A 14835-nucleotide genomic window follows, 5' to 3' on the forward strand; every position below is an offset into this window, starting at 1 on the left:
CTGGATTAGTAGCCAGAGATTAATGTAATTTATGACCTACATGTGTTCCTAAATATTAATGGAGAATTTTGTCTCAAATCACTAGGCAAAGCACATAACTTCTTGAACTTTGAAAAGGAAGCTTTAAGGTAGAGCCCTATAATTAAATATTTAAAAGTGTCTTGACTGTTGATTTGCAGTTTATGACATCTTGCAGTACTGCAGAACAGCCTACAGCCAGAGCAGTTTTATAACTCAGCACTTTTGGAGGGAGACTGGGGTGGTTGAAGAACACTGGTACTTCAGGCAGAGTTGAGTCTAAGAGGTATTTTAAAACACAGCTCGTGCTGCAACACTTTATTGAAACAGTTCCCCTCAATTCTTGAGAAACTAACAGTTAATTCTGAAAGTATCTGTGACTCCCTGTTCCGAACTCTCATCCCAGAACAATAATCAGTAAAGTGGTGAACTCCCAGCAGCCTGGGCCATATGTGAGTATTTTACAGGTGTAATGATAATTAAAGGTCAGGGCAGAGCACAAGACAGTGTTGGTGCATGAGGACTGTGCCCCAACATGACCTCAGTGATTTGCAGCCAGGACACCACGGACTGGTTTGTGCAGCAAGGAGATTTTGCAGAGTCACTCACAGATATTTCTCATGCAAGAACTGGGGACAAACAGCTTCTCTTTCCAAAGTGACACTAGGTCATATGTAGGGTATGAGCTGTTAGTTAACTTGCTGGATGAGGTCACTAGTTTATAAGCAAGGGACTTCTCTTGTCTCCACCCAGCTGAAAAGAACTGGTCCTTCTTTCTGTGTGATGCTGGGATCCATACTAGCAGGTGCTTCCAACACTTCTGGTGTAGTGTACCCTAAATGAAGTGGAATAGGAAGGCAACTGATGAAAAACAATCTTTTTACATATGTCTTTTTACTGAGGTCCTTTTGCTAGCTGCCTTAGATTCCTTGGTAGTGACTTTAAATCCATTAAAGTATTAGGCCACACAGTATCAAATACAATGATTCTCTTTTGATCCACAGACCACTTTCTCTTTTCAGTTACAGGACCTAATATAAAGCATGTGAAAACAAAAAACAAATCCTGTTGTCATCAAATGGAATTAGATTAATATTTCCTTTTTAGGAGATTCCAGATAGTCTATGGATTTTCCCTCAGACACTAGTTATAAAGATTCAACACCTTCTGCTCTCTTTGAAAATATACACTCCTGAAATTCATTCCACCATTTCTCTCTTTAATGAATAGAAGAAAATTTTCTGAAGACAAGGACAAACTTCATGCTCTTGGTTTTGTGTGGAATACTTAAATTTTATAAATTTGGGCAACTATTCTAACGTGCATAGCTTAAGATACATTTTTCTGTATTAATCAGGGCTCTCATAGTCCAGCCTTCTGTATTTTTTTCTACACAGGTTATCAGAGCATGAAAACTAGTTCTGATTAACCTTCTGTCAGGAACTGCAGGAATAAGAGCGAGCAAAAAAAGGACAGAAAATTTCAGCAAATCTCCTGACAAAATCTGAGCAGGTCGTTTTCTTCAAGCCAGTAATTTGAAAAGATAGGCAAAGTTCACAGGGGGCAGAGGAAAAAAAATCAACCAGACAAAGAAAAGAAAGAAAACAATATGAATGCTTTCAGAGAGACATACCTCAAGGAACTAACATTTTTTAAATAAGCCTTTAATAGGACATGCAGCTCTCCACCACAGAAATGGAACATTTTTTCCAAGCAATGTATTTTCCTTTGTGTCAAATCTGTACCAATACAATAGTAAACACAGTGAATGCAAGTTAAAAATAATAAAAATCTTCATTATTACAATGAAACTAATGGAGAAGAGAAAGTAAATACTCCATATTTCAGTCAAATAATATCGGGATCTAAGTGAAGCAGTAAACAAATCAGGGTATTTCACTTTTCACTAATGATAGTGTGACTTTAAAAAATCATATTTTTCAAGATCTGTGAGAAATGTTTTCTTAACAAATACTTCCAATTATATATGAAGCAAGGCAGCTGCTCATTTCCAAAGACAGATAACTATGTATTTCTAATTTATGTTGCCACACAATCTTTTATTGCAGTAAAACACAAAGCTTGTTCTTGAATTTTTTCACATCAGACAGCAGCTGACAGCCACTACTCTTGTAGGTTTAAAAACTTACTTTTTTGTCTGTCTCATCTTCAAGGAAATGTTATGTTTCGGAGTCTGCATATGCCTTTGAAAATGTACTTTCAGCAATAGAATAGCTGGAATGGTGTTATTCATCCTTGGCTTCAAGAATTCTACTCCAAAACTGTTATCCAAAGTAACCAGGCTATATTGCATGGTATTACAAGTGAAAGCCATTCAGTTTTCCAGTAATTAGAAAGTACAGTGAAGTTTAAAGAAACAAGTGCTTTTAAAAATTACCTTTCAAATCTCACTCACACAGGGTCTGCTACTTGTTAACATTCAAGTCAAGGCAAAATCATCTGTGCTTCCTTTGGCACAGAAGCTAATCCTCATGCATCGTTTGCATGGGAAGGCAGCCAGGCCCAAAGCGTAGACAAAACTCCGCGAGTATCCCCGAGCGAGGGTTTGCAGGACGCCGGGCCCTGCGCCTTTCTTAGCAACGCCATAAATCTTCTGGAGCCCATCAGCGGAGGGGAGGCTGAGCTTTACCTCTTCTATTTCCTATCTCATTGCAGTCTTTCAGCCAGAGGATGTGTCTGCCAAGGTGTACATAGAGGGAGCTGGTGTAGTTCCAGGAGTGAGTTTGTCCTATTAAATTCTGTCAGCACTGCAGCTTCACTCAGATAAAAATGTTACCAAAGTCAATAAGCTTGCAAGGACTTGCAAAAGCTGTGTGATTTCCTGTTTAGTTTGGTTTTGTGTAAGGGTGTGAGGCAGGTTTTAGGACAATATTCAAATGAGACCAACATTGATTATTTTTTAAGTAACTATAGAAAAATTATATTATGTACAGAAATTAACTCTTAAACCCATCAGCGCTGATTTTATTTTTAGATTTTTAAGGAGCACATTTAAACTTAATACAGCAGGAAGATTTTCCACTGATTTGATATGCATAGACTCAGACCCTTAATATCTGAGAAGAGAATCAAGAGAAAGACATACTCAGTTGAAAGAATTATGTATACAATATCCTTCTTCCTAAAGGTATTTTTTTTCCTGGGCTTTCTTTTCTGTGAGTGATGACCATGTGCTGAATTTCCTTGCTGCATGAGTTTTGGTTGTTAATGACAGGAGCCACAGAAACTTGTACTGTCAATTTGTATTTCCATTTCAACCCTTTCAGTTGTCATTGTAAACTGAGTCTTAGCTAGATTTTACTATGGGAGGCTAATACCCCTGAAACCAAGTGAAGAGGGAAAAATAGGGTCAAAGCATGTATGGGGCTGGAATAGAGAAATTTCATAGCAATGTAATGCTGTCGGAAAACACAGGATGTTTTTTCCTTAAATGGGGTGAAAAGTACCTGCATCAGTTCCACCAGAGCATTTGTAATACATGTCACCAAGTCCTAAAATTGGCTTAGAAATGGTGAGGAAGTTTAATTTTTTTTCCCGCTTGTGATTTTGCCAGTACAGTTAAATAGTTTTATTGAGATGTTTGTTTTCCAAAATACAGAACACCTTTTTTTTTGTTCTCCAAGTGTTCATTTAAAACAGACAGTTTTAAATGTACATGTACATTTAAATTCTGTATAAGTTCAGCAATTACTTCCTAAACAATAAACAGCAGAAATGTACTTCCTAACAGATTGATTCATCCTTCTCAAAATATTTTAAGTAGATAATTAACACTGGGTAATTAAAAGTATCTTCAGTCTTTGTAACTATACAGCCTATGATTTTTCACAGCAATGTGATTAATTTTATCCAAAATTGCTCAACACATATCTTTGTAACAATTTAATTTGCATGCTTGGTTGGTACCGCCTTCCCTTGGTTTCCTTCATTTTGTGAGATGCTCAATTAGTCACAAGTCTGAACAGAGAGATTCAGGCAGACTTGTGGCTTGGAGTACCCCTTGCTCACTGAATTCCTTTATAGGACTTAGAAAGCTAGACGTAGAAAGCTATAGGACGGTATCCTTAGGGCTAAACCTCCAGTGCAGCAACACAGCCCTCACTTTACAGATAGCACACCAAAAGGGAGCAATTCCATGGTCATTACTTCCTAGCAAAAGGAGGCAAGCATCCGTGAAGATGGAGGGATCTGTTAGCCATGTGTATCTTTTTCCACAGCTTTACAGAAGGCTCAGGATGTTGACATCCCTGTTCTTCCCATCATGGACTTCTGTGTGTTCTCTGAAAAAGCCCAGCCTCTCACTGCGCCTGGTAAGCTGTGGTAATATTATGGCCAGGGTGCTGCATGAATCTGAAACTGTGCAGGTTTGGCTCAGCAGAATCGACTTCTAAGTAACAACTAAGTATTTTAATGTGTTACATGAAAAGATACAGTTTAATAATTTTCATTTAATAAAATGTCTTATAAGTTTAGAGGTTAGCACCCTTTTTTCTGATAAAATTGCTGGGTGAATGCAGATGAGAAGTATTTCATGCTAGACTATCTACGTTGTTGCTGTCTAAATGTTTTAACCAAAATACTCTTGTAAGATGTTACATAGTGATTATAAAAATACACCATGAAATCAATATAAACAAGAATACTGAACTCAAAGCATGGACATGAGACACAGGAAAATATAATGATTTCATTATATTTGTTTAAATCACTTTGCTGTGAAATGTTAGCTTTTGTTTTTATGTATTTTTATTATTTTGCCACTATAATTATGAATTGTATCTACTTTTTTCCTGTAAAGAAAATGCAGTCTTGTACGAAGGCGAACAGACTTGTTACTGCTGTTACCTGCTTGCTAGGAGTGTAACCTGAGAACATGATTGAGCCTTGTCCAGGCCTGGTGGGTGCTTGTAGCCACTGCTGCTTGAGTGCTAGCCAACATGTTGGGGCTTGCTCGGACTTGTGCCCCAGCACAGGAGGCATCACACAGCCCAACAAGAAGCTGCTTATAAAAGGGGCGGTGACCAGGGGTAGGACGGACGTGTTGGTGGAGCGTGGACTCCCCGCGTCCCCAGCGCTGCTTGCCCGTTCCTTATCAAAAAATTAATAAATTACCTTATTGATTGACCTACCTGACTGTGGTAAATTCATAACACTCTTAATAAGAACGTATTTTGTAAGTGATTGTCAGTTCAGTAACAATTCTAATTCAAATCATATAGAGCCGTGGACCACGTTCTGTATTTAGCCTGGCACAGGGCTCCAACAGAGAATAAGGTGGACAGAAGTGTTTTCATGTTGTCGCTATGCTGTCTGAATTCTGGGCTAGATTTGGTCTACTTGCTCTAGTCCACAAAGCTCAAGGATCTAAAGTCATAACTGTATCAAATGCAGAATCCATGTAAGAAGAATAAAACTTAGCAGAGCTTGGCACTTAATGTACAATGCTTTTGTCATGGGGTCAGAAGTCATTTTTGATTATATTTTTGATAATTCTTTGTTATGAACTGTGTTGCCCAAAGAGATGAAAAGTCTATTTATGCATGGGAAAACAAATTGTTCCAGCCACGACTCTCCAGAAATGTCTTATATTCTGTGCCAGTTCCTGCATTCCCCAGACCTTTGATACTCACGAATCATTTCAGTAAACCTTGTTCCTTCTTGCTTTGATTTTTCTGTATTGGAATGTATCATAGTGGATAAATGTGCCATTTCTTTGTCCAGTGGTCATTTTCTCTCTGTTTTAAAAAAATATGCAAATTTGGATTTCCTCTTCCATTAGATCATGTAGTGAAGCATTTTGGATCCTTCTTAAGCATCATAATGACATTATTTCAAAGTTCCTTTGTCACATTAGTTGCTACACACACACATTTCTTTCTATGTTATTTCTATTCCACCCCATCAGAATGACCAAAACTCAAAGTATCAATGAAGGAGATGTTGAGGAGGATTGAGAGGAACACCAGCCAAGAAACTAGCTAGGCTTCCAGTGAAGAGACTGAAATACCAGCCTTGGACACTTCTAATGTTTGCAGGGAGCAAAGATTGGGGTATTTTATTTTTTGTCTCCAAAAGTCTCTTGGCAACTAGATTCCCTTCTTTTAATTTGTAACAGTTCATGACTATTCTGACGAACACTAAGACATAGTAAAGAAAAAAATATAAGGTTCTTTTTTGTGCATTTTGTTCACAAGAAAGGGTGCCACAGATTGTAAACCCTAGGGCACCCTATAACAAGTTGTATTAGAAGTGTGTGACATGGACAAGAAGCAGACTGAATACATTGTTTCTGTGGCTTTCTCTTCCTTTTGGCAATGGATATGTGAAATTCTCACCTGGTAGAGATCCAAAAGGTGAGCATTGTTAGCAAAACGGTAGATGTAAATAACTGAAGCCTTCATTTCCCAACCCAGATTGTGCAACTTTGCTAGTCAGAGGACTGAGTTTGTGTGAGGTCTATGATGTAGAGAGTGTTATTGGAACTTTTTTGACTTTTACGTGCTGGTAATACTTCTGATAGAGTCCAAGACCAAATTCAGAACATGTTCTGATACAACATCACCACCACCAAAATAACCCAGACTTCCAAGAGAATGGATCTGAGTGAGTGGCACTGTGACTTGCACACGAATGGCTGTCAGGAGATTTAAGTCCAATTTTATTCTCAGTTACCCAGCTGAACTTAGAGATCCGTCACCACTTTGACACACACCCTACTCATCCAGTTCCTGCTGGTAGTCCCTCTTAGTTCCAGAAGTACACAGTGGGATTGCCCTAGGGAGATCAGGCTCTGGATGTGGGGTGGTTTTCAGGGACTGAATCTGTCGTGATCAGCTGACTGCTTTCTGATCCTTTCATTGATACTGCAGTCCACTGCACATGGCATCACATCCACATGACAAATCTGGAACAGAGCTGGCTTCCCTGCTGTCATTAACTTTGGTTCATCACGATGCTTCAGCGACCTGCCAAGCTCTCCAGTAGTAATGGGATAAATATAACTGGCTGAAGCAACAACACGAGTGTAAGCAGCAACTTTATCTTGCCATTTCAACTTTACACTTTGGAAAAGGAGTGACTATTCTGAACGACTATCACAGCAGTTGCTGATATTAGCCTGAGCTGTTGATGGTGACAGGGTTCCCAAAGGAGACTTACGGCATCCCAGTGGATTCACATTTTATATACGTCAGCTTGTAAATGGTTGGAACTTCCTTTTGGCATTACAAGGGATCAGTAGTAAAGAAGCTACATAAGCCAATTTCTCTCTTGTAGATGATGCAATTGACTTTTCAGACAACCAGGCCCAAAGGATGCATTTAATGCTTTCAGTGCTAGGTTTTAAAATTATTTTTAGTGAAACAGCTTTTTTGGGTTTGCCCAGGATTTGTATTGGTATAAATAAAGGGTACCAAATCAGGTTCCTAAAAGTGACCATCAGAGAACTCAATGCTGCGGAAGAAGGGCTAAATACTTATCCCCCTTGCTGTAAACCCAAACTACCAACAAATCAAAATAATTTAGTTTGACAGGAAACTATGATACCTAACACAGAATACATATAGACTTCAGCACCCACTGTGGTGAATCTCTACTGATTTCACTTGTGGGACTGAGAGCAAAATGTGTCCCCTGTATCTTTAAGAGACCAGCAGTCTTAGAACAGCAAATTAGCCTCAGTCAGCAGTCTGTATGTTAAATGAATGACATTCCATCATACTTCCTCCAAGAGTGAAGATAGTATGGGTAGATACAGGGTGTACCTGTGCTTCTCATTAGTCGCTCAAGGATGACACTTTCTGTTATGCTTGCTACAGTGGTACATTAATCTAATTTACAGTTTTATGTCAAATACTTTTTTGAAATCCAAGTAGATTATGTCCATTAATCACTTTGCCCGGTCTGTGTTCCTTATGATCTCATCTCTTATTAATATCTTTAGGATCTTGGCTACCACCAAGGTCAAACTGGTCTATAATTTCCTAGCTCCACCCCAGGCCTTTTTAAAGACGGTTATGTTTGTGTTACAGTGTCCTTCAGTAGCTGCTTCATTTTCAGAAGGCTATTGAGAATCTTTCACCTTGATTTCTAAAGTTTTCTAGAGGTACTGAAAATGTTGCTTTTAGTTGCTTTAGTTGGTCCTTTTGGTATTAAACCTGGACTCTTTGCTGCTAGAATCTTTGCACATCTGGCATCATCTCATTTTCCTTCTACATAGAAGGTCACTCATTTCTGTTTTCATTTACTTCTTTATAACGTAAAGTTTCTAACTGCAAATCAAAAAGCCTTTGTGCTTTTTTTTTTCTCCGCTTCTGTAAACATGGTGCTTCTTTTTGTGGTCAAAGCATGGAAAATATACAGGATTGCTTGGGCTTTACAAATATTCTTGATTAGATTCTGTTTTTCAGGGATGGAAATAAAAAAAAACAGACAAAAACACCCAAATTTTATTGATAACTGGCTCTTCTTGTATCCTGTCTTCTCTTTATATATCCATCAAGTTTGAAAGAAGTTCATTAGAGGCCAGATCATTTTACTTTAACGCCCTCAACACATCCCAAGCATATCAATGGAATTTAAAAAGCAAAGATAAAGAAAAATTGCAGCACAGTAAACAACTATATACAGATTACAGGCTAAAGCTGGTTGAGATGAGGAAAAGTTACCAGACAGAAATAATATTTTAGTACATTCTGTAGGTAAAGTCCTGATTGGAATAATTGGAGTTGAGTCATTGAAAGTGGTGTCCAGGGAGTTAATTAAATAAATAGCTTCCTTGCCAATGGCTTTAACAGAAATCCAAATGGGCTAAAAAGAGCCATCAGCAGCATGTACTGTACCTGTCATAATTAGAACCAAGGCCTATCTACTGTAACGAGTCACAGAGAGAAGTTTTGACTTTGTTTTGTCAAATGGATGTGTGACATCAGAGTAAACAGAAGATTTCACTGGAAATCCTTATTAGAAGTCCTTCAAGAGAATGAAAACTTGTTAAAAATAAATCACGGAAATTTGCCTTATCTATTTTGAAGGAAAACATCTTGCTGTTCTAGACTTTCTTACCCTGATAATTTCCATCAGTGATATGAATAAATATATATATTTGACTTTGTTTTGATTTGGGTTCTCTCAGTTCTGAACGAGATTGCCCGTTCATGTTGTATGCATAGCAGTGCAGATGAGGGCATAGAACATGCCACGTATATGGTGTCAGCATTCTCAGCATGTAGCATAGCTTCAAAGGCATGTCACAAATTAAGATCATGTTTAACGTACTGTTGTCTTTGCTGATGCTTATGAAATTTGCCACTAGTGTTACAGCTCTTTTTATTTTTTTTTTTTTTTGGCACCCAGTCTCTTCATGAAGGAGTTTACATACATGACTTGGTCAAGGATGCAGCATAATGGCTGTACCTTTTGAAAAAAAAGTGTGTTTTGTTTTGTTTTTTCCCAGCAGTAACTACCAGTATGGTGCAGGAGTGAGCATGAGTGGCTTTCTCAGCCCTTTAAGGGAGAGGGAAATGTTTGGGCAGGAGTGGGGGCCTTCAGTGGATCAACACTTGGTGCAAGGCTTGTGTTGCAGACAGGAGTTTGGCTCCTACCACACATGCAATTAGGAGGAGCAAGGACTTTAAAGCAGGAGCAAGATCCATCTGAAAAGGTGTGGTAAAAAGAGTGTCTTTGGGAGGCTTCAAACCTAATGAGGGCAGCTTGAAACTGGTAAGTTACTCTGTGATGGAGAGCAAGCATGCATACAGTGTTTTATCTCATGGTGCACCATGTTTAGACTGATTTCAGAGAGGTCACGCACTTAAGCTGAAGTATGAGTAAGAATCATGCCAAAGGTGAAGCCTAAAATTCCTTATTTTTTCTTTTTTTTTTTGGGAAATCAGTAGCTGTATTTTCTTTTTATTTCCTTTAGAGAAATATAAATGACCACCTAGAAAAAGATAAGCAGCAACTCATATTTGCTTGTATTTGCTTAGTATTCACTTGAGGAGCAGAAAGAGGAACTAAAATCCTTCTTTAACAAGAGGATTTGAACAAGCTCAACACAGTAGAATCAGTGAGTTTCCAAAGCTGCTCCATCACTGCACCCATCAGAGGGCAGCAGAACCTGCAGAACGGGCCACAGATGCTGCTTCATTGCTTTTAATTTCACACTCAGGAAGAACCAGAAGAAAAAAGAAACAATTTAGAGAAAGAAAAAGAAACAGTTCAGACGCACTTCTGGTAAAAATTTTAATAGCTTTGAAGTGGTCTAGTGCAATTCTGAGCACAACAGTTTCCAACAAAGCAGCGTAACTACCTGTTGGTGAGAACAGCTATTCTGCATGTGATAGTTGGAGCATTAGCAGTGAGGCTATGAAGCCATGTTAATATAATGGCAATTAGGGCAAAGATAAGAAGAGCCATTACAGTGACTGAACAAAATATTGGGGTAGAAGAAAACCAGACTGTTTTTTTAAGAAAGTAATGTTTGGTGGCATGGAATTTTGAATGAATGCCTTCAAATAACAAGGAGAAAGATATGTTGCTGTTTGCAGAAGGGATACAGAGGTTTTTAGTGACATTTCATTTCATTGTTGGAAAATAAAAGGATTATTCACTAATTTATAGCAATTTAGGGATTTCCAACACTAATGCATTTTCAGAAATTGTAATAAATGAATGGCATTCAGAAACAATAAAAAGCTAGAATTAGCATGGGATACAGAGACTGTCAGCCTAATGACCTCTCCAAATGTCTGTGTCATACAGAAGGTATGAAATTAGTGGCAATAGTTTTTTATCTGTAGATGACACCTTGAATTAAGTTGGGAGTAGCAAGTGAATATAAATAACTGATGCTTTTTTCTTGCTGCTTATCTGAGTTATTAACAGTATTTTGAAGTACCTGAAGTAATTGTCAGAAAGTAACTAAATTCATAAGCTTACTCTGGAATAAACATTTAAAGTATTTCTGTGAGTAAAATTTTATTACTCTGCCAAAGAAGCACCCATGAGCAGAGGGGTTTAAAGGGATGGAAACAGGAACAGAGCCCACTGTCTGTAATAATCTCTGCATTACACACTAATCTGGACTGCTAATTCATCTGCTTTAGAAACTTCATGCAAATTCTCAACCAAATCTGATCTGGTTTCCCATCTGAAGAATTTTTGGTGTATAGTATGTACAGGCAGAGTCCTGGAAATGGCATAGAATTGTGTTCTGGCAGCTTTAAAAGCATAGAAACCAGTCAGTCGAAATTATTCAAGCAGCCTGCTCTTTATTTCTTCCCTCGAGCAAAACCACAGATCAGAGCTCAAGGAGAAAAAAGCAAGAGATCCTTCCTCAGAGACAAGAAAGGTCTGTTTTGCAGAGGGATTCCCATCCATACTGCTTCAGGAGTGTACAACTCACTTGTGGCTTTGCTAACTTTTTTTCTCTTAAAAATCACATCTACCATCATCATAGACCCTTCATTCTCTTTGTGTTGGATCAGGCAGGTGAATTCACCTCTCCATCCAAGGCAGCACAGCAGTGATTCCCAAACTAAGGAAAATGTGGAATATTGTGACAAGGGGCAAAGATTTGGGGGGGGAGGGGGGGAGAGGACGGGACCCATGAAGGCATGCCAATTGTAGGCTGTTAATTTTTTTTTAATTTTTAAAAATATATTGAGAATGTGTAATGCTTAGTGTTGAGGCAGAAGTGCATCTAAACCAAATTTAGCAGAAACTGTGCTTCCACAAGAAATGTTGTTCATTCTTACAGAATCTGTCCAGATCCTGTGAATTCAGTAGGGCGACTGCTCTGTGCTTCTGGTGAAAGTTCGGAGCTGGCAGTTAACTCTTCCATTTGATTGCTGACATCAGTGAGAACTAGAGGGCAAGTGACATTATTTCTCATAAAGGCCAGATGCAGTTCAAAGATGCTGCCAATAAACAGTTAATTCCATTTGCTGATGTGTATTTTTTTCCTCACACAGTGGTACATAACATTGCTTTGAATATTCATTCCCTTCATTTTCAGCTCTGAGTAAATGAATACACCACTTTTCACTGTCTGTAATTTATGTAATTACCTTTGTCATTTGGATAAGATTTAAGCAGATGAAAGGATTGAAGAGGGGATAAGGAATTTTTTCTCAAAGTTTTAACAGTAAAAGTAAACCTGTGATTTTAGTAAAAGAAAACAACAAACATTCTTTGTCACACTCGAGGGCAGCCCTTGGAGGCTGCAAGCAGAACTAGCAAGGATGATGTTTTCAGTGCTGTCATCAGTGGCAGAAAGAGAAGCACGTAGAATTATTGTTTCCCCTGAAGACTCAGAACACAAAATAGTTTAAAGCAGATTACGTTTTCATTTTTTCTCAAAAGAGTCTGGAAGACAAATAGAAAGCAGGCCTTGGGCTGCAGCATTTGCTCCATAAATGACACTCATCACAGATATTGGTAAAGCATCTTACACATGTCTTGTATTAGAGTAGCACCTTTTGCATTCAGTGCTCATTTTGCACACTTCTAGATCCATCTAAAATCAGGTTTCTGCCATTTTAGTTATTATTTTTATAAAAACTGAAATAGCATGCTAGGTAGCCCGCAGTGTAAATATCACTGTAAATGAATAACTGTGATTAGATTAGCATAAACAATTCTTTCATGGAAGGATATTGTTAACTTAGCACAGCTAAACTAATAGGAATTTTCTGTATTGGAAAAACCTTCGAGAAGAATGAGGAGGTCCTGGAGGCAAATGTATCTTCAATCCTCTTACAATCCCTATCAAGGACTACTATTTTACTGCCATTCCTCACTCAGTGGTTGGTCAGTATTTCCTCATTACTGTTAAACCTTTTGACTTCACTGACCCAGGAACTCTTGGCAAAGAATCCAGCAAGCAATTTGCTTTATCCAGGTCTTAGTCTTAACGAAGCTGTTTGTGAAATGGACATCATTTGTGCTGCCCCTCTCTTAGCATCTTTCATTAGACTCATCTGATCAGTCTGTAATTGAACATATGCACAGGCTAAACTTTAGGTCATTGATGATGCTGACACAGGCAACATAAGACAAAGAAGAGTGGGGAAAGGGATGAAACAGAGAAGTACAGGGAAGAATTGAGAATAAAGAAGAGGAATCACTGCAGTTTGTGAATTTGTAAGCTTTCCTACCTTGACCTTAAAACTTAAAGTTGAATGTATTTAAATCCAATACTTAACAAATCTGCCTCATCGTGTTTCCTTAATTCCTCATAGGTCACAAAGTTTTGTTCCTAAAGAAGCTTGTCTGTCACTTTCAAATAAATTTGTACATCACTAAGTACTTCATGAATCAGAAGTTAGTAGGAGTTAGGAATATGGTCTTTAATTTCTTCATGGTTAAATGAACAGTAATTCATTCAGAGGCTAAAATGCAAAAGAAACAAAAAATGAATTATCACTTGAGGTGGAAGAGTTTTTAGTAATGAAATAGATACACAGGTACAAAGACTATGACAATCTTTTCTCTTACTGTCTCAGAAAAAGCATTTTAAAAGTGAATACTGTTTATGACAGAAAAATGGACTGGCTAGCTCTTTTTCTTCCGCAATATCTATTATCTTCTTCAAACATGGGCAAATACTACTGTCGATCCTGTAGTTCTGAGTTCACTAGGCAAGGTAATACCAGTGAATTAACCCATGAGACCCACAGGCATGGATTTTCTGGCTTTTTATAAATTTTCCAACGGAAAAATTTTCTGGAGTTGTTGTTCTATGAAATTGCACTGTCTCCCTCTAGTGACGGTTTCTGTCTGTCATCTCGGGTTTAACATGGACTTCTCAGAGACAAGGCGTTTTTAACAGCTTGTGCTGCAGTCTGGTTCCACCCCATCAATGCCTCAGCACTCAGCTGCTTTTATTGTGGCCGTTAGGTTTGCAGCGTTACTGCAACTGTTAGTGGGGCCAAGGCAGGTTTAGGAATTCTATCACCACAAAATCCAGCACTGTGATACACCTGTAATCCTTCAACCAGGGAGTACAGGCACATCACGGAGCAAGTGCACAGCAGCCTCTGGATTTCTTCTAGTGTCAGGGTTAATGTCAAACCACAGGACCACACGCTGCTGTCCAGCAGAGGCCAGGTTCTGTAGTTCAGAACATTGAAGCCCAAAGTGTTTTCATTGTGATCTTAAATTGCAAAGTGGGTGGCTGACATCTGCTCTCACCCAGGAGCTCTAAGTTTGCAGTTCAGCAGGTAACACTTGCTCCATTTTCTCTGGTGATTTTAACTCCTTGCCATCTGGGTCATACACCCAACTTCTCAGCACCCTGCTGCATTAATATTGAGTGTTGTTCTCCCATATCTGTTAGAAATTTTACTGTTGACAGGAACCAATTGGAATTTGAATGTGTGGGCCGCTATTTGTGGGAAGATAGGTTGCAAACTCAGTGCAGGAGGCAGTCTTTCCCAATGATTTACAGCTGTACTGATTACCAAAGAGTAGAAACAGCCTTGCCTGCCCAATGAGGTTGGATGTTATAAAAGAGTGGGCTAGCTATCCACAAGTTACAGTTATAGTCTGCTGCAGCTTGGGATGGAGTCTGCTGGCTGTGACCACAAAGGGACAGGCTGGGGTTTAGTCAGTCATGTGGAAGAAAGATGGAACCTTGCAGAGATGAGAGAAGGAGTCAGAGCTGTGTGGAGTTGCTTGTGAGGAAAAAGAAGTCAGTACTGTGTGGAGTTGCCTGAAAGAAGGCATGAAAAGTTTTTAATAAAATACTGATGTTGGTGCCAGTTGTGTCTATCTTGACATAATTTCTACAGTTAT

Source organism: Cinclus cinclus, chromosome 2 (assembly GCF_963662255.1).
Source record: "Cinclus cinclus chromosome 2, bCinCin1.1, whole genome shotgun sequence".
NCBI classification, from domain to species: Eukaryota; Metazoa; Chordata; class Aves; order Passeriformes; family Cinclidae; genus Cinclus; species Cinclus cinclus.